The sequence below is a fragment of the Mus musculus genome, chromosome 1 (genome assembly GCF_000001635.26).
Source record: "Mus musculus strain C57BL/6J chromosome 1, GRCm38.p6 C57BL/6J".
In the NCBI taxonomy this organism is placed as follows: Eukaryota; Metazoa; Chordata; class Mammalia; order Rodentia; family Muridae; genus Mus; species Mus musculus.
Genome location: NC_000067.6, coordinates 42,543,238 through 42,558,831, shown reverse-complemented (window position 1 = coordinate 42,558,831; position 15,594 = coordinate 42,543,238).

The window sequence follows — 15,594 nt, the reverse complement described above, 5'->3', positions numbered from 1 at the left end:
AAACGTGTCCACAAGACCATAACCTTGCTTCAAGGTCCTCTGAACATAGATACTCCTTTCCTATTGGAATTTCCCTGTACTCTGTACAAGCATTCCATTCTGCATCTCTTACTAGGGCTGCTGTGTCTCAAAGCCAAAATGGTTGTTGGGACTGGGCCATCTGGAGAGCCTTCTATTGTCCTGGGTTTCCCTGAAATGTAATGGTACCCTTGTGTAATATTTAGTGAGTGGATAAAACTGCTCAAATGAACATAGAGTCTTTTGCCCTAGAAACTGAAAGAGGCTTCATGAGGGGTTGTCGTGGGCTCTTTGAGCTTTAGGGAGGCTGAGCCTATAGGATCCAGATACTGGAATAGTTAAACTTTTTAATGGTGGCAGAGAGAAGATCATTAAATCCGAACTCCTCTATACTGCTGCTTCAAGAGATATTTGTCTTTGCTATTAAGTAACAGTCTTTCCTATGCAATGGTGATGTGATTGGGGTCTGTGGAATAGATTAGTCAGAGAACCAACACAACCCTGATATCACATGGTAAAGACGTTCTTCCAAGTGAGAGCAAATTGGTTCACGAGAATTACGGTTATTGGAAAAGAAACAAAATTGTCAGGTTGATAGATTTATCTTAGGTACCAGGGTCTGTTGATTTGCTTCAATAATGAGATTATTCTAGGGACACAGGAGTATTTGATATCACTGTCTGATAATGATATCCAACATCATTTTTCCAAGGGGTACCTTTCTTTTGCGTACTAAATGGGTGGGCTAAGTGAGGATCCATATGCATCAACTCTCTTGTTTCTTTGAATCTATGGTGGTCAGATTTGCTTTTGGCTTGCTGCTCTGCAGGAAGCAGGGAATGGGAATACAGCTCATGTACCAGCTCCTTCCTTTGCAGGTCTGTTCCAGGGATCCCTGCAGGAATGGAAGTGTTCACCATAGAATGGGCCCAGAGTTCTACTTGCATTTTTCTTCAGAAGTCATCCCTCCATTGGTGAACCACAATGGTTAGATCTCCAGAAAACAGTCTTCATTTAGAGGTAGTATCTCATAATCTCTGAAAGGTGATAGTTCCCTGTCTTCGTTGCACATATCTGACAGCCATAGACTGACATATCTGACATAGACTGACATATCTGACAGCCATAGACTCCTTGAGATAATGCAAGGGGGGTATGTATAGCATATATTGTATATCCTAATCAGAACCTTGCAGAAAGAATATCTTGTGTATTATATGGATACATCATCTGTCAATTATTAAGCCTAGAGCTTAGGCAGGAAATAGAGGAGAGACACCTGGGAGGAGAAAGAATTCTGGGATAGAGCCAGAGGCAGGAAAGCCGCCAAGGAAGAATTAAAGACCTGGATGCTTGGTACTTGAGCACAGATAACCAGCCACATGGCAAAATGTAGGCGAAAATAATTGGGTTATTTTAGTTATGATCTAGTCAGAGTAGAGCTTAGCTATATAGACAAAATATTTGTAAATATATTTTGAGGTTGAGTCTTATTTCTGGAAGCATGGGCCTGGGAGGAAGAACCAGGTGTAACGTCAACAGAACCTCCCCCCAATGTTTTCAGGTTCTCTTATTTTCTTCATATCACACCAATAACACCGTTCTTTATATTTCTCACCAGATGTTGTTCAGTTAACCTGCCCAACTGCTTGAGATAGAACAGTGAACCTCTGGCAAATCATTTATTTATTTAGCAGTGATGGGTTTTGTTTATTCTAGGCAAGTGTTCTATTCTTGAGCTATATACTCAGCCTTTTATTTAAAAATTTGTTTAAATATTTTTTTGAAATGGAGCGATACACTTACGTTAGAAATTTTAGAAAATACAAAAGTGCTATCAGCCCAACCTTACAATTTGGCACAGTTTTTCTTTCTTTCTTTCTCTCTTTCTTTCTTTCTTTCTTTCTTTCTTTCTTTCTTTCTTTCTTTCTTTCTTTCTTTTTCTAAAAAGGAATGTGTGTGTGTGTGTGTGTGTGTGGCTGTGAATAAAGATATACTTTCCTGAAAAAGGAAAGCTGAGATATGTTGCATAGTTTTATGACTGAATTTACCATGCAGAATGTTTGAATATTTCTGATGTTCATGTTTCTTGCATATTATAATCTTAATGAACATGGTTACTTTTACCAATACTCATGACAAATAAAAACAGATAAAAATAAAATAAATATTTATCACAACATCACTGTGATGGTTTGAATATGTTTGGCCCAGGGAGGAGCACTCTTAGGAGGTTTGGCCTTGTTGGAGGAGGTGCGTCCTTGTTGGAGGAAGTCTGTTACTTTGGTGGTGGACATTGAGGTCCTCCTCCTAGCTGGCAGGATGGGAGTCATCTCCTGTTGGCCTTTGGAACAAGATGCAGAGTTCTCAGCTCCTCCAGCACAATGTCTGCCTGGGTGCTGCCATGCTTCCCTCCATGATGATTACAGATGGAACTTCAGAACCTGTAAGCCAGCCCCAACTAAGTGTTGTCTTTTATAAGAGTTGGTTTGGTCTGGTGTCTCCCGAAAGCATGGAAACCCTAACTAAGATAATCAGTTATTGAAAGGACCCAAGGAGCTGAAGGGGTTTACAGCCCCATAGGAGGGACAACAAAATGAACTAACCAGTAGCCCCAGAGCTCCCAGGGACTAAACTGCCAACCAAAGAAAACACGTGGTGGGACTCATGGGTCCAGCTGCATATGTAGCAGAGGATGGCCTAGTTGGACATCAATGCGAAGAGAGGCTCTTGGTATTGTAAAGGTTCTATGCCCCAGTGTAGGGGAATGCCAGGGCCAGGAAGAGGGAATGGGTGGGTTGGTGAGCAGAGAGAGGTGGTAGGGATAGGGGGAGGGTGTCTTTCGGAAGGGAAACCAGGAACAGGGATAACATTTGAAATGTAAATAAAGAAAATGTCCAATTCACTTATTAGTAAATCTGAGCCAATCTAAGTTCTGGTGCTGTCTTTATGATTTCAGAGTCCACTCTCATGAGTTTCTCTCTCCATCTCAGTGGGAACTCTTGCACACTTTAAAACTTTCCCCATCCTTCCCCTCCCTTGCTTTTACCCCCTCCCCTCCCTCTCCCTTCCCTCCTTTTCCCTCCATTTCCTTCCCTCACCCCCTTCCTTTCCCCTTCCCCAAGCCAAGGGGTTGACTATGAAAAGCACATGATTTACTACTGACACTCACTTCATTCTTTCCACAAATATTCTCCCTATAATTCTTTGACATATAAGATCTCCCTGCTGCTCCCAGGACCCTTCCTCTGCAGTACCTAGATATAATCCCGAAGGCATAAAAATATAGTCATGCATTGCATAATGACATTTTGGACAATAGTGGGCTGCATAATATAATGGTAATTCTATGAGATGACAGTGGAGCTGACAAAGTCCTGCAGCCTAGTTGCACTGTGGCCATTGTGACATCGCAGCAAACAACATTAGTTGCATGTCTATGGTGGTACTGGTGTAAACCTACTGTACTGCCATTCATATAAAACTATAGCAGTGCAGTTATGCACATCACATAAAAATGGACAATGATCAACCATGTTGCTGTTGAATAATTTGAAGTTGTCTATTATTTTAGCGTATACTCTTCTGCTTCATGTAGACAATAGTTTACTATGAAGCAGGGTGTCCTGTAACTGAGGTGGCAATGCTACCGAGTTCTCTTCCTTATCTTTTTGGTTTGTGATGCTGGGAATAGAATGTCAGGACTCACAGACGCTAGGCAAACACTCTTGAGACGAGGTCTCGCAGCTCAGTCTGGCTTTGAAACGACAAGTCTTCTACCTCTAGCCGTGGAGTAATATGATTATAAGCTGCAGTATGATATCTTATTTACACCTCTTGTTCTCATCAAGATCCCACATTGATGGACCTATGGCACCTAAGTTTGTGTAAGTTGTTGTATCATGTTTGCACAATAACACAATTGCCTAATGATTTATTTCTGTGACTCCATCCCTGTCAGTAAGCAGTACATGAATACAGTAGGCAGGACATGAGGAACATGGGCCTCTCCCTGCCAAGAAGCATCCTCAGAAGAGGTTATTTTAGGGGCTTCAATCAAGGCAGAGAAAGCTTCATTTCCCAGTAGAAGGAAAGCTGCCTCTCTTCGAATGGATAAATCAGCAAGATTTGGGGATTGAGATAATTTGGGTTCACTCAGATGTTTTTAGTTCCCTATGCCAACTCTTGGTTTTCCATATTTGTAGCCAATTCTCTGATGTTTATATAAACTATATAAAATTGTTATACTTGCCCCCCTCTCAAATGTGTGTGTGAATGGTGTGTGTGTGTGTGTGAATGGTGTGTGTGTGTGTGTGTGTGTGTGGTGTATATATGTATAGAAACTCTTTGCACTTACATTAATCTACACCTAAAACCTCTTGAACTCCTCTGCAGAGCTTTTAACTTGGATTCTTCCTGCAAATCACATACATGCATGTATATTTATATTTACCGCACACTGTTTGGTGTGTGGACAGGGTCAGAATTGGCAACTAAGATTGGAATAAAAGAACCACGTTTGCCTTGGTCAAATCACCAAATTAGGCAGGATTATTTAGAAAACTGTGGCCATTGAAACTGCTGTACCTGGTGAATTTCTATTCAACAAATCTGACGTTATGGAAAGACGAAGACAAACATGTTTGACATCGGCAGGGAAGTGCACATATATGCACAAGCATGAGGAGGTCAGAGGATGATAACTGGTCAGGAGTACCATTCACTTCCTCTGAGACAGGGGCTCTCCTTCTTCCGGAGCATACTGACTGGGCTGTCCTGGCAGTCTACTGAGCCCCAGGCACCCTTCTGCCTCTGCTTTCCTAACCCAGGTCTTAAGATCACATATCACTATGCCCAGCATTTTAAAAACTATATTACTCTAAAGTCTTATCTCAGCTTTAATTTTTTTTTGCTTAAAATTTTTTATCATATAATGTATTTTGATAATATTCCCCCTTCTCAACTTACCCCAGATCTAGCTCCCCACCCACCCAAAATCATGTTCTCTCTGTCTTTCTTCTGCACCCTCTCGCTCCCAAAACAAATAATAATGAAAATCAAGACAAAAAGTCAATAAGACAAAAATGACAAAACCAAACAAATTGAAATAAAAAGTACACACAAATACATACATACACACAAACATATACACACATATGCACACTTACACATACACACATATACACATACACAAACACACATACAAACATATACACACATGTACACATATGTATACATGCACATACACTCATACACACATACACATGCATACATATACACATACATACATACACATATACACGTATACACACATTCACACACATATATATATGCACACACATATGCACACATATACACATATACACACATACACGAACATATACACACATACATACACACATATGCACACACATTCACACATATACACATGTATACACATACATACACACATACACATATGCAAACACATGTATACACACAAACACACACACATCCCCCAAAACAACAACAACAAAAAACAATTCCTGACCTTCACAGGGCAAAGGGCCTATTCTGGATTGTGGTTGACACAGCTAGTGATACTCTGTTAGAGGGAAAGGATTGTTCCTCTGTCAGCAGGTATCAGGTATAAATAGTTTCTTGGTTAGGGGCAGGACCTTGTGTCTACTTCTCCCTCTCAGTGCCGAGGTTCCATCTGGCTTGAACCTGTGCGGATCCTGTGAGAGATGCTATGTCCTGTAAGTTCATATGTGCATCAGCCCTACTGAGTCTGGAAGCCACTGTTTTCTTGGAGTCAATCTCACAATATTTCTTCCTCCCCTTCCTTGGAGATCCCTGAGACTTGAGGAGCGGCTTCGAGGAAGGCACCACACTTTGGACTGAATGCTGCGCGCTGTCCAGTTGTAGATTTCTGTGTTACTTCTCTACTGTAAGAAGCAGCCAGTCTCTCTGATAAGGTGGATAGAGGCACTCATCTATGAGTAAAGCAAACAGTCTTTAGGACTCTCTGTACGGCTATGTTCCCATGCCTAGCACTTTCCCATGAGTGCTGAGTATAAAGCTCAGGTCCTCATGTATGCAGGCATGTGTTATACCTACTGAGCCACCTCACCACCCTCAGGCTGTTAATGTCATTATTTAAGACCTGTTAGAAGAACAGAGGTCAAAGTTTCAGAGTCTTGCATGTCTTTCTGCAAGCTCAGTTCATGGTCACTACCCAGTACCTTCCCTCCTCATAGGGCAGTGATTCATCCATGCATCTCTTCTGTAGAACCTTGTCCTGAGTCACTCTCCGATGCTCACAGATGAGAGTAACACAATAAGTGCAATGTGCCAATGCGTATTGTGAACCACAGTGTCCCATCCCCACCTGCTATCAGTATGCAGTCCCAGATTCTTTTATCTAAAAAGATTTATTTATTTATTTTTATTTTATGTATCTGAGTGTTTTACGTCTATTCATGTTTGTGTGTCACATGCATATCCAGTATCCACAAAGACCAGAAGAGGGTCTTGGATGCCCTGGAACCATTTGTAAATGCTTGTGAATTATTATGTAGGTCCTGGAAGCCAAACCTGGGTCCTCTGTAAGAGCCACAATTGTTCTCAACTTCTGAGCCGTCTCTCTAGCTCCTAAACCCAGATTCTTAGCTTCATGATTTTGCTACTTCTCACACTTAGTTGGGTGCAGTTATTTGAAATATTATCATTGAGGAACAAAGGAGTTTGCCTCAGGTTGATTAACCAAAGGAGGATTTACTGCTAAGTATTAAGTCACTGCTAGAAACATATCAGTAGGGACCGAGACTGTCACTCAGATTCAAGGGATAACTGCAAGGGCCAGGATCACACTTCTCCTTCACAAGAAAGTCCTTCTCCCACTCAAGTACATTGAATTTAGCAGCTAGACGGATGGTGCAATATCCACCACTCTTTCCTAGTTTACTGTATTGATTGGCACATGCTGAATGGTGTCCACAGTTGAGCTTTCCAGTCTCTGCAGGACAGAGAGTCACACTAGGAGAAAGTTTTGCTCTACTTCAGATGAAGCAATCAGTAATGTCCCTGTGGAGTGGAGAGAATATGGCCTTCCTCAGGGTCTCACCTCACCCTCCTAATTTTGATCAATTCAGTAGAAGAAGGTATATTCTTGTTATTTTATCTTTTTCTTATTAAGAATTCTATTCTGGTATTCCTCCCTAGATTGGACCACCTCTTTATTTTCTGTTTTAATAGCAGTGTACCTATTTTTGCCTTATTGGATTGTAAGAGCATTTTAGTATCTGCTTATCTTTTTGAAATATTGTCATGCAAAGTTTAAATGTTTGGGGTGCTCAGCCATTTCACTTTCTTTTTTCTTTTATGGCTACCATATTTGGAGCTTAACTTTATTTTTTTCTGCTTTGCAACTCTGTAAACATTTAGTAACTTTTGGTATAGTTTTCAGTTTTTATTTTTACACCAAGTATTTATCTGCTTTGTGGTTTGGTATATAATATAGATCAAGAATACAATTTCATGTTTCCTGAATGGTGAGCCAGGAACCCTTATCACACAGGCATCTCAGTTCCCCGGGAAGCTTGATGCCAGAACTCCAGAAAAGATCCAAATCCATGGTTGCTATTTGCCCCTTCTTAGATTTGGGAACAAAACACCCATGGAAGGAGTTACAGAGACAAAGTTTGGAGCTGAAACGAAAGGATGGATCATCTAGAGACTGCCATATCCTGGGATCCATCCCATAATCAGCCTCCAAACACTGACAACATTGCATACACTAGCAAGACTTTGCTGAAAGGTGTCTCTTGTGAGACTATGCCGGGGCCTAGCAAACACAGAAGTGGATACTCACAGTTAGCTATTGGATGGATCACAGGGCCCCCAATGGAGGAGCTAGAGAAAGTACCCAAGGAGCTAAAGACATCTGCAACCCTACAGGTGGAACAACAATATGAACTAACCAGTACCCCCCAGAGCTCGTGTCTCTAGCTGCATATGAATCAGAAGATTGCCTAGTCGGCCATCATTGGGAAGAGAGGCCCATTGGTCGTGCAAACTTTGTGTGCCTCAGTATAGGGGAATGCCAGGGCCAAAAAGTGGGAGTGGGTGGGTAGGGGAGTGGGGGGGGGAGGGTATGGGGGACTTTTGGGATAGCACTGGAAATGTAAATGAAGAAAATACCTAATTAAAAAAAAAAGAAAAAAAACCGTGTAAGTGGTCCTTTACCTTAAAGCCAGCACTGGGGCGGTAGAGGCAAGCAGATCTCCACTAGCTCAAAGTGAGCCTTGTCTACATACCAACTTGCTGACCAGCCAGAACAGACAGGGTCTCAAAAAATCTCAGAGTTTACTTGTAACCCACACACACCATACCATTAAGGTTTGCTCATCTCTAGATGGTTTGATGAAATGTGGACGTCATGGAGGCAGGTGCTAGACTGCCGCTTAGAGAATAAGCCTTAACATTTCAAATGTGGTTGTAATTTTTTCGAACTATTTTGAACCACATTTTGTTGAATCCCTAGCTATAGAGCTAGGGCTCCACGGATCCGGCTGCATCTGGATGAGCTGTTTCTATGAGACTTTATCACATGTTATCATATATGATCTGACTGGTATGGAACACAGTGCCCTCTCCATGTCTGCATCAGATACACACTAGTTTTTTTTTTTTTTTTTAAATATATCTTTATTTTACTAATAGTTGATCCTAAGCTAATGTATTGCCTGCAGTTTTGGGTCAACCTATTTAAAACCCTACAGGTATTTTAAGTGAAATTTAACCATCAACTGTGGATAAACACACACACACACACACACACACACACACACACTCACACACACACTTTAATGTACCAGGAGCAAGTGAAGTGCCTTGCTCACACTTGATCACGAAGGGCGTGCCTTGAGGTGAGGAAGCTCTCAGACCCAGTTCTGTGAGCATTTACTCTGTGAGGAGACCTACAGAAACGGTTCAATATAACGCTCACTGTCTTTCTTCCTACATTTTAAAGACATGCTGTAGTTATCATGAGGTAAGTGGGGGATGTTAATTAACACACGGACACAGACAACAGTACAAGCAGGATCCAGGCATTCTGGGTAGTTTTGTGTCAACTTGAAACAAGCTAGAATCATCTGAAAGTTGGAGAACTCAATTGAGGAAATGCCTCCATGAGTTCCAGGTGTTGGGTATTTTCTTAATCAGTGATTAATAGGAGGAGGCCCAGCCTGTTGTGGGCGGTGCTATCCCTGGGCTGGTGGTGGTAGTTTCCAAGAGAAAGCAGGCTGAGCAAGCCTTGGGGAGCAAGCAAGTAAACAGCACCCTTGTGTGGTCTCTACATCAGCTCCTGCTTCAAGGTGCCAGCCCTGCTTGAGTTCCTGTCTTGGCTTTCTTTGGTGACAAACTGTGATGTGGAGGGGTAAGTTCAACAAACCCTTTCTTCCCTGAGTTGCGTTGGTTATGGTATTTCATCCCAGCAATAGTAGCTCTAAGATACCATGATCTTCAACAGAGGCTTCATTTGGACAGCAAAAACAGTTTTGATGGCAGTTCTTATTTTATATTTTAATTAATTAATTAATTCACTTTACATCCCAATATCAGTCCCCCCTCTCCTCCCAGCACCCCCTCGTATAACTACACCTCCCTCATTCTCTGCTCTCCTTTAAGAATGTGGAACCCTCATCTGGGTATCGCCTCCCTCCCTTCTTCCCACACATCAAGTCACTGTAGGACTAGGCATATCCTCTCCCACTGTGACAAGACAAGGCAGCCCAGTTAGGGCACCAGGATCCACAGTCAGACAACAGAGTCAGAGACCGCCCCTGCTCCAGTTGTTGGGGGACCCTCACGAAGACCAAGCTGCAAATCTGCTACATATGTGCTGGGGACTTAGGTCTAGCCCGTGTATGTTATTTGATTGGTGGTTCAGTCTCTGTGAGCCCCAAGAGTCCAGATTAGTTGATTCTGTTGGTCTTCCTGTAGAGTTCCTATCCCCTCTAGGGTCTGAAATATTTCCCCCTATTCTTCCATAAAAATCCCCAAGCTCCACCCACTGTTTGGCTATGGGTGTGTGCCTGTGTCTGAGTCAGCTGCTGGGTGTAGCCTCTCAAAGGGCAACATGCTCCTGTCTGCAACTATAACAGAGTATTGTCAGTAGTGTCAGGGATTGGTTCTTCATGAGGCAGCTTTTAAGTTGGGTCAGTCATTGGTTGGCCATTCCTTCTGTCTCTCTTCTGTCTTTGCCCCTGCACATCTTGTACACAGGACACAGTTTGTTCTTATTGTTGCTATCGTCTGACCACACTTAGCTTCATGCCTCTTCATTTTCTGCAGAGGAGATGTCTGAGCATTCTTGCTTCTTAAAGGATGGGATGTATATTATCACATAATTTAGTTTAAAAAGATGGGGATGTGATGCTAAATGTGTGAAAAATTTGGTTACATCTGTAAAAAAAAATTACATTTGAGGTATTTAAGCACTAAACTGAGCTAGCATGGTAATACTGTACAGATGTTAACAGCCAGATCAGTGCTCATGGTTTTTCTTTGGAGATGATGTTTACGTTAGATTGTATGTTCCCTGAGGGCTACTGTCAAGTCTGTTTGCTGTCCTAGGGTCACAACATGCCTGGTATGAGCCTATGCTCAATACATACTTGTCACATGAACAAGTAGATGGCTTTACCTACCAGCTCTTAGGAAGCACATGGTTTGCCTCTCATGTCACACTCTAATAATCCTCCCAGCTAGGTGCTCATTTTTTCCTGAGTATGCAGGACATTGGCTCCTTTGGGCTAGCACATGGAATCATTTTTAGATGCCAAGTTTTTCTAGTCTTCTTCCAAGTAGAAAATTATTAATGGAAGAGGTTCCCACAAGGAGCTCCTTCTAAGAGGCTCACTAACTGTGAGGGACCTGTCTTACTGTGACCCATATGACATGTGTGCTATGTGTTCTCATGTGTGTTTTTCCATGTAGACCTTACTGTGACCCATATGAAGTCCATGTTATACATGTGTCCTCATGTGTGCTTTTCTATGAAGACTTTGGTGCAGGAGCATACCTGCAGAATAAGGCTCATTTTTGTTAAGGACCACAAAGACACACTTGCCTACTGATCTATTTTACCCACTCATTTATTTGTCTGCTAGGAGTTTTAGCAGTCAGGAAAGGATTCTTTCTGTACAGTCAAATCCCCAGTCCATTTTTTCCTAGCATCAGGCTGTGGTGGGAAGGAAGGCTGTCTAATGGTACTAGTGGTCATACGGCTTATTGGAAAGCCCAAACTTAAAGAGGAATATTAACTTTAACCTTTATTTATTTATTTATTTATTTATTTATTTATTTACTTATTTATTTATTTATTTATTTATTTGTGTGTGTGTGTGTGTGTGTGTGTGTTTGTGTGTTTGTGTGTGATGTGTACACGGATGTACATCTGCTGTAGCTTGTGTATGGAGATCAGAAAACAACTTAGGGACTTAATCCTCTCCAAGATTTTCATGGGTCTCAGGACTAGAACTCAAGTCATCAGGCTTATGCAACAAGCTCCTTCACCTGCCGAGCCATCTTCCTGCCACTGCAAAAGAAATATTCCAGGGCCTGGCATGAATTTGAAGACATTAATTTGAGTGTTGGAAATAATGTGGGCTGACTATAAAAAGATGAAATTCTTCACAGGGAAGGGCGGCAGAGCAGAAATATTCCACGGAGCTCCAAAGAATGCATCTGGTTGCCTATTTGTAATGTTGGTGGAATCAGAGAGTCAGCATCTTCAGGCATCCTGTGGAGTCTCCTCTTAGATCAAGCTGTGAAGACAGGTGCATTCCAGTTCTTGATATGCACCAGTGCAGGATAGTCAGCTTAGTAAATACAATTCCAGTTTTCTGGAGCAGGTTTTAGGGTATGAGATAAATTAGTATATACTTTTACTAATTTTAAGACCATTTTGTTTTTTCCCCAAATTCAGATGAAGATATTGTTTAAGAGGGTTCAATATATATTATATATGGATGAAAATGTTAGCTAGGTTGTCATGTTTGCCTGTTGGAAGCTGTGAGCACTGGGGAAGGCAGGAAGGGAGAGATATTCTGGGGAGGTATTTTTGGGAGCAGAGATTGATGGTAGCAGTGAAGTTTCTCAGGGGTCTTAGGTTGGCAGAAGAATCAAGGTAATATGGGTAGAGGGACATATGGACAGGTGATAGTCCTCAGCTTCTGTAAAGTTTGGACTAGTAAGCCCCCCAAGATGATCTAAACACAAGTAGCCTTCCACAAGGAAGACAGTAAAATAAGCATGTACATCTTTATTATAATGACAATGATAGAATGCAGGGCTTGCTGCCATTCTTACACATTGGCTCCATGTCTTTCTTGAACCAGTTATTGACTCTTTCTTTTCTGTACTCATCTTCTGAGACTATGAGGAGTCTATATAATAAAGGGTAACTATGTTAAGGAGTAAAATACATTTGTGTTTTTAAAGCACTGAGCTCATATCATTGTGGCTACCATCGCCATCGCCACCGTCACCGCCATCGCCATCGCCACCGTCACCGCCATCGTCATCGTCATTGCCATCATCATCATCACCATGATCACCACTATCATTGTTACCATCACCATCATCATCATCACCACTGCCATCATCATCACTGTCATTGTCACCATCATCATCATCACCATCATCACCAACATCATTGTCACTGTCACCATCATCATCATCATCATCACCATCGCCACCAGCACCGCCATCATCATCATCACCACCGCCATCATCATCACTGTCACTGTCATCGTCACCATCATCACCATCACCACCATCATCATCACCATCTCTACCACCATTACCATCATCAATCATCACCATCGTCACCATCATCATCATCTCCACTGTAAAAAGATAAAGCACAGAAAAGAAGAGGAAGAAATTAAAGCAAATATAAATCTGAAAGATGGTGCAAACATATAGGTAATTTATAGCCCGAGCAGGCTATGTATGTGTATTATATATATATATATATATATATATATATATATATATATATATATACATATATACACACATATATATATATATGTATATATATATATATATTATATGTGTGTATGTGTGTGCATTCAATACCACCATTATCATCACCATCATTATCACCATTACTATCATCACCATTATCACCACCATCATCGTTGTCACCATCACCATCATCATTGTCATTGCCACCACCACTGCCGCCATGGCCATCATCATCATCCTTCCTCCTCATCAACATGGAGCTGAATAGATGATATGTCATATTCACTTCTAACCATGTCTGCTATTCAGTATATGGTCATGATTACACAAGGACCCTACATATCCAGCAATTCTGTGCTCCTGGTGATCTGTGAAGTTTGGAGTGTGGGGTCTGAGTGTTGCTAGTGTTTAAATATTAAAGATATGGCTGTCACAATGAAATAAAACATGGCTTTATATATTTGACTCTTTTACATTAATAAATGTGTGTATGTGTGTGTGTATGTGTGTGTGTGTGTGAGAGAGAGAGAGAGAGAGAGAGAGAGAGAGAGAGAGACTACAACCTGAGTGTGGAGGTTAGAGCACAATTATAGGAATCGGTTCTTTCCTTTCCTTCTGCCATGTGAGTTCTTGGAGTTAACTCAGGCTCTCAGGCTTCCCTTTCTACGTGATTTTAGAGATATTTAAATTCACTCATTTCTTTTTCAACAGGTATCTATTGAGTGCCTATTGTGTACTGGGGCAATATCCAATGATTAGCAGATAAAGATTCCTTCCTTCCTTTGTAATGGATGCTTGTAACAGAAAGATTTGCACCCTGTTCTTTGTACAAGCAATGCATTACATGCCAGGGCTCATGCCACAGGGAGTAATTCTGAGAAAGGGTTAAATATTTCAAAATATATGAGGTAAAAGTCAAAATTTCCTCCTTCCAAGATATGTGAAGATGTATATTTACAAAAAACCTAAATCTTTAGGTTTTATTTTGTCATAAAAATTGTTCCCATGTGTAGAGCGATATCAGATGCTGAGATTCAAGCTGCCCCTGTCTACAGTCATGCCACCCCCACCCTGGATGCACCGGTGGTTAGATGCTGATTTTTTTTAGTATTTTCCATCATAAAAAGATAAAGCACAGAAAAGAAGAGGAAGAAATTAAAGCAAATATAAATTTGAAAGATGGTACAAACATATAGGTAATTTATAGCCCGAGCAGGCTATGTATGTGTATGTGTATGTGTATATCTATGTGTGTGTGCGTGTGTGCGTGTGTGTGTACATTCAATAACAATGAACAAAAAAGGCCATTGATTTGAAGGAGAGTGTTTGAAGCCGGGCATGTTGGAGGGTTTAGAGGGAGGAAAGGGAAGAGAGAAATATTGAAACTATATTATAAACTCAAAAAATTTGCATAAGCCTGAAAGTTAGGAATTTAAGCTCATCCATAGAATTCCAAGAGGTATGTCCTTACGTGTGATTTAAAAAAAAAAAAAAAAGGAAAAAAAACAGTTCTGGGAGAAGTTGAATTATTAAAGAATGCATTTAAAAAATCTAAGCAAAGATGCAAACCATGAATACTTCCTAGAGGTTTTTAAATTCTTTATTAAAATAAGTGTGTGAGGCCCAGAAAACCCAGTTGCATTTGTCTCTACTAAAACATCACCTTAAATTCTACCAAAATTGAATTTGACACAATTCAGGTCAGGTTTCCTAACAATAGAACCCTGCACCATGGGACCCCTAGTCTGTCCAATTCAGGGACTTCCTTCATCAGTCACCCAGTACCCAGCAAGCCCAATCCAATCCTGTGCAGGAAAAGCAATTAAACATTTTAAGCAGAGATAAGAGAATCACAAATACCCAGTTTCTATGGCCTGACCAGCTACCTGGCCGTGTAAAAGTCTCTAAGTGCAAGAATTTATTGCAGAATTGTAGCCAGCCTAAGAGGCATTGATTTCTGCAGCGTGTGTAGATTGCTGGTTTTAAAGAGAAATCCCTAATGATGTTCATCTTTAATTTTTCTCTTCAAATAGAAAGGAGGCAAGTTGTGCATAAAGGCCTCAGTGTAAGCAAATGAGTGTCTTTATGGCTGTAAAGATGTATTGTGAGACTTCTCACAAAAATAGGAACCCAGCAAACCGCCTGGGTGTAATTAGGCATAATCTGACGCATGCAACCCATAACGGAGGAAGAGCTAATTACAATCACAATACACTGTGCTTAGAGACATATTTATTGTGCTTAGTCTTAAGATGTTTACGTCACCTGAAGGAAAGGGCTCCAGGAGCACTTCGATGTAATCAAAGCAGAGACCATCTTCCTTCCGAAACCACATTTACTTTCATCGCTGTAGTTTAAGGCAGATGGCATTGCAATCCACATTAACCTCTGGAACCTCACCTGCCGCAAGCTAGCGCTGCTGAAAACAAACTCACGCCCCGCCCACAAACTCAAGCCCCGCCCACCCATCCTCACCTCACAACACTCACTGGAGGTAAAATTGAAATACAGTCCCTGGCCAGGATAACCCAACCACTGACTGCTCAAGGAAGGGTA